Below are 5,794 nucleotides of genomic sequence, written 5' to 3'. Positions count from 1 at the left end.
CCTCTTTGTGGAGGGATATATTGGAATTGCATGGTTTCTTCTGAATGCTGATCAGTAATCAGTGATAAAGAATGATCAGGTCATTCCTGCTTCTCAAATAACTAATACTTATCTCTGTCTATAGCAAAGTTATTATAGTTAATGAAAACTAAAATCAAAACTGAAACTATTATTTAAAAAACATTTTTGTAAAATAATTAAAAAATGCCAAAATGAAAAACTAAAACTAAACAAAACTATTAAATAAGCTGGAAAGACTGACTGAAATAAAATAATAATATACTAAAAATATTTTTAGTTTTCATTTTTGAATGAATATTCTTGCCATTAGTCTTTAACCTACTTTTAACTGTAAAACAGAAAGTTATCCCCATGAGCTGCCCACATATATTCATCCAGTGATTGGTGGCTGGTGATGGAGGGCGGGTGTTTACACAGCATTTACGGTGACAGACCAAGCTGAATATGGGTGCGTAAAGTGTGTACAATAGAAAGCAATTTACTGTGCCACCTTTCTTTGTGCTTGTTATATATCAAGATTTACTTCAAACGCCTGAAGTCGGAATGTGCTGGCCAACAAAACCTTTACCATATGTCCAGTGAGTAACGTTTCAGTTTATTTCTCAGGTGTCTGCGTTTTGTTGACAGTAATTCACCTGCCACTTCGAAGAGGAGAAATCCTTTATGAAGATAAAATGGCACTGATTGAGAGACTGACTAGGTCATCATACAAGATCAGCATATTGTTGCAGACCAGTCTCTTTTGCTTTAAAAAAAGTAATTTGCCAATGGAGCAATACAAACCTTGTAAAATTCCTGAGCTGGCAATGTCTCTACTGAACTACAGGTAGGCAGGCGTCTGCCAACTGGTGAAAATCTAAACATACTAATGTGTTTTTGTATTTATTCTAAATTTATTAACTTATCTTTTTTACTTTGTATTCACAGTTCAAAATACCCACTATTGTGAAAATAATCCAGTAGGAGAATTATGTTTAAAAATATTTGTCCCCCTTTTTTCAATTTTTCTCTCTCTTTATAAATAGATATTTGAAATATCATATTCTTTTTGTTCTTAACATAAGCTTTATAATACACATTGCATACCAGGGATTTTTCCTGCCTTGCATCCAAACCTGCTGGGGTAGGCTCCAGGTTTCCTGCCATCCTGCTCTGGATAAACAGGTTTAGATAATATATCAGTATATTGTTAATAATCTCAGATGCTGTCTCTGTTGTTTTGTGCATATCCATACTCCTATAACCTACTCTTGCTCTGCTCATTAAGGGTTTACTGTTCTTATACATGAGCTATTCAAGTCTCACTGCCCCTAACCTTGACACTAAATTCTTGTTTTTCTTTGTTTCCCCCAATATAGCTAGGTGGGGTCTACATACTGATTCAAGTCTAGAATCCTGTTCTTCATAAGCCACCATGATTTTCATGATCATACCTGTCAGAACACAGTAAAATCTGTTTTCTGATTTTTGATATCTTTGCAGGCCTGCAGGTGGCAAAATTCTGTCTATTGTAAATTGTATGTGCCTGAGACAGAATCAAGGATCAATATGGCTTGTAGAAAATAAAAAGCCGAGTATGGAAGATTTTTGAATGTAATATTGAAGACATTCATTATAAGTGTATTGTCTAGGAGCAAGCTATTTTGTGTGGTATAGACATTTACAGTAAAAAAAACCCTCAAAACTTATAAATGAAAGGAAAAGATGAAAAGTGCCAAAAATCACAGCATATTTGTTCAGCACAAATGAGAGAACAGAAGCCCTCCCCACAAGAAACTTCCACTCACATATAAGAACAACGTAGCTGCACCAGGCGTAAAGGCGTTTCGATGCAGGGTGAGGTCCGGCATCATCCTATCAATCAGTCTGCCCCATAACTGTCCTTCAAAGAAACAGCACAGCTTACAGAGCTCACCAATATATCGTGTTTGTAATTATGTTTTGTGATGATACTTTACATAAGAAACATTTATATGCTAAACATAACAGATTATTAATCTTCTGTATAGGCTTAGCTCTTTTAATCTTTCCTCATAATTCAACCCCTGTAGCCCTGGAATCAGCCTAGTTGCTCTTCTCTGCAATTAAGCAATTTTGCACCACTGTTTATCATCCTCAGATGAATGGCCTGACAGAGCAGTTTAATTAAACATTGAAACAGATGATACGCCAGGTAGCCCTTGACGACCTGACCTCTTGGGATACCGTGCTGTCTTTCCTCCTGTTTGATATTCGGGAGTCATCCTAAGCATCCACCGGGTTGAGTCCATTCAAACTGCCCTCCAACAATGCAGGGTGTTAGATATTTTTTGGGAGGAATGGACAGGAGTTTGCAACGCACCTCGCAGAGGCAGATTTGTCAATCGAGTCCACTCCAATAACATATCTTGAAATTGTCCAATATTGCCCTGGAACAAATGCAGCGTGAACAGGAGGTGCAAAAACATAAGTATGACAAGAAAAGCAAGCTCCTTGAGTTTAAGAAAAGGGATCGGGTACTGGTGTTGATCCATTCAGACCCACAAAAATTTCAGGCAGAGTGGCTCAGCCCAGCAGTAGTAGAAGAGTGCATTAGTTCAGTGAATTATAAAGTCAGAGTTCCCAGTTGGCGGAAGCCCGTCTAGGTTTTGTATATTAATCTGTTGAAAGAGTGACATGTGGCATGACCCACACAAGGCCCTGGTCATGTCAGCAGTAGTTGCTCAAAATGAAGTCGCTATTGGCGATGATTTGATGGATGCCCAGAAGGTAGAGTTGCTGACACTAATCTGAAGGAACTCTGATGTCTTTTCAGCCTTGCCTGGCCAGACAGAAATTGTGGAAAACAAGATCATAACTGCACCCAGTGTTAATGCACATGTGCACTCCGTATCATCTACCAGAGGCAACGAGAAAGATGATACATGAGGATGTGAAACAAATGTTCAAATTGGGAGTTATCAAAAGCAAAAGTGAATGGCGGAGACCAATTGTTCTGGTCTCAAAACCGGACAACTCATTCCGGTTTTGAATAGATTTCCAGTGCTTGAACAACATTTCCAAGTTTGATGTGTACCCAATGCCACATATAGAAGACTTGTTGGAGAAACTCGGGCAAGCCTCATATATCTCCAACCTGGATCTCATGAAAGGCTACTGGCAGGTACCCCTAAAGGAATCCAGTTGCGAGAAAACTGCTTTCACCACCCAAGATGGGTTGTTCGAGTTCACCAGGCTTCCATTAAATCTCCATGGGGTCCCAATGACTTTTCAGCGGATGATGGTCCAGATCCTGTATCCCCAAGTGGGAGCATATCTAGACAATGTGGTCATTTGCAGTGACAACTGGAGATCTCGCCTCAACAGCTAACCCTAAGAAGTGCAGGCTGAGTATGTCGGAAACCCATTATTTGCAGTATTACACAGGCAAGGATCTGCTCCAGCCTCAGATGGACAAAGTGCTTGCATATCTACATCCCAAAACACAGAGGCAGGTTTGTCCCTTCCTTGGGCTCGTGGGGTGCTACGGGTAATTCATTTCCAATTTTGCACATCAGGCCGACCCACTTACTGACAACAAATGGCACAAAGAACCATATTATTGTCTGGACTGATGCCTGTGACAGAGTCTTCTCAGACTTAAAAGCCACTTTATCCTCATTCCAGGTTCTGCATAATCTGGACTTTTGAAAGAATTTGCTCTGCAGATGGATGCAAGTTCTTTCGGTTTAGGAGCAGTGGTTTCTCAAGTCTCAAGGGGGAAAAACACCCCATCACATTTCTCAGCAGGAAACTGTTACCCAGGTAGCATATTTAATCACCCATAGATGAGTACAGTTTAGCAATTAAGTGGGCAGTGGAGGCCCTCTGGTACTACTTGTGGGGGTGGTGGTTTACCCTGGTGAATGATCACACCCTTCTTCAATGGCTCTACAGACAGAAGGATGTGAATGCCTGGCTCACTCTTTGGTTTATCAATTTACAGCCATTTGCTTTTGATGTTCACCACCAACCCAGAGCTGCTTAATTCACCTCTGACTTTCTCTCGAGCCTTGCCAAGCCCAGCTTGGGCAGTCACTTTTCCCATACTGGTGTGGACAAAGCTGAGGGGGGGCGGAAATTGTGAGATTTTTTTTAACTCTTTTGAGACCCTCCCCAACAGGGCGACACGCCAAAACAGTTCAGGGCTTCTTGTTCTTCGCCAAGGTAACCACAGGTTTGCAGCGCCCTGCAAGTTCAAAGCACCTCACAAGGAACACTATAACTTGGCCTCTGACCTGGCCTCAGCCCTGCCCATTTGCTGTGTCTGTGTGTAGTAGAGTGGTAGCTCCCGCTATAAAAAATAAATTTCCTTGCTGTTCCTGTTTCAAGTTGAATAAAGCTGATTTTCCTGAAGCCCTTAGACTCAGCCTCGTCTTTTGGGTGCAAGGCAGTGACTCGTGTCACAATATATTTAGTGAGATTTTTGAGACCCAAAAAACCTCATCAACTGCGCTGTGTACCGATACTTGGTCAATATAGGCAGGGACTATTTGGTTGTTGCCGGCGCAACTGCTAAGTTCACATGCTTCCTACATAACACATCTGTCATTTGCTGGTTTATTTGAGGAACATTTAAAACTGGCTGTTGACCTGCCCGTGGGATCACTTTCTGTCTCTGTACTTGTAGGCTATCTGTTCTTTTTATCTGAGAAGGAAGCAGATGCAGGAAGAAGTCATTGCCCCTACTTGCATGATGTGCGTATTTGAGTGACAGCTCATGTATGGATAAATTCTTTGAGAACATTCCTGAATTGACAACAATAAAGTTGCTTTCCTTTTGGAAACCTGGACTTGCCTCCTCCTCTCTTATGCAAATCTGTGATCCAGCTGAAATGACATGATTTTGGAACCACACTTGCACATTACTGGCAAAGGAGAGTCGGCACCTGGTTTAATCAGCCTGCTAGGAAGATCTGCAGACAAAAGGCATGTAAGGCTAAAGCTTGTTGCATTGCCCCTCATCCAGTTGCTGGTCTTTTGAGGCATATAGACAGATGTCCTACAATCCAGTGGCTGCTACTATTGGAATTTTAGTAGATCCTCGGTGCAGAAGCAAATCCACTGAATTGTTGCAGGCAACTGTCCAGTGTTTGAAGGAGTACTGCTCCAAAGAATGGAGATAGTTCTCCTGAAGAGCTTAAAATGGCCATCCAGCTCATGCCAGCAAGAAATATTTACAAGAGAGAGAAGTTACGTGTTATCACAGAATATGAGAAGAAGTTCAAAGCATTTACTAGCTTGCATATGGCACGTGACAATGCTAGACTCTTTGGTATTTGTGTTAAGAGAGCCAATGAAGCAGCTGAGGCAGGGATGCAAGACCCTGACAACCCCAACTGCCTGTGCAGCGAAACTCTGTTAATACAGGCAGGGATTGCTTATCTGCTGCCAGTGTAACTGCAAGTTCACAGGCTTGCTGCGTAACACATCTGTTGCCCAATGGTTGATGCAGGGAACTTTTTAAAACTGGACGTTGGCTTGGTTGTGTGCTCACTGTCCATCTTGTCACTTGTGCTGGAAGTCTGTCTACTCTTTTAATCAGGATGACATCATCATCATTGCATGTGGGCTGGGTTTTTGTGAGTGCCGAAGAGACAGCTCCCATTTGGATAACTTTAAGAAAACAATGAAGCTGATTTTGCCAGAAACTTGGACTCACAAATAGAAGGGCTTGCTGCTGATTTGGCCAGTGAAGACAGGGACAATCCCTCACTTGAGTTTCTGGGGTGGTTGTAGGGCACTATGCAGCAGG

The 5,794-nt window shown here is 41.7% G+C and overlaps 1 pseudogene; it reads left to right on the top strand.

Annotated features, from left to right (window-relative positions):
- Positions 1 to 4,879: 4,879 nt before the first annotated feature.
- On the top strand, positions 4,880 to 5,439 carry LOC120528732 (annotated as a pseudogene).
- The last annotated feature ends 355 nt before the right edge of the window (positions 5,440 to 5,794 follow it).

This window comes from Polypterus senegalus, chromosome 4 (assembly GCF_016835505.1).
Source record: "Polypterus senegalus isolate Bchr_013 chromosome 4, ASM1683550v1, whole genome shotgun sequence".
In the NCBI taxonomy this organism is placed as follows: Eukaryota; Metazoa; Chordata; class Cladistia; order Polypteriformes; family Polypteridae; genus Polypterus; species Polypterus senegalus.
This window is presented reverse-complemented; position numbering and strand designations above follow the sequence as displayed.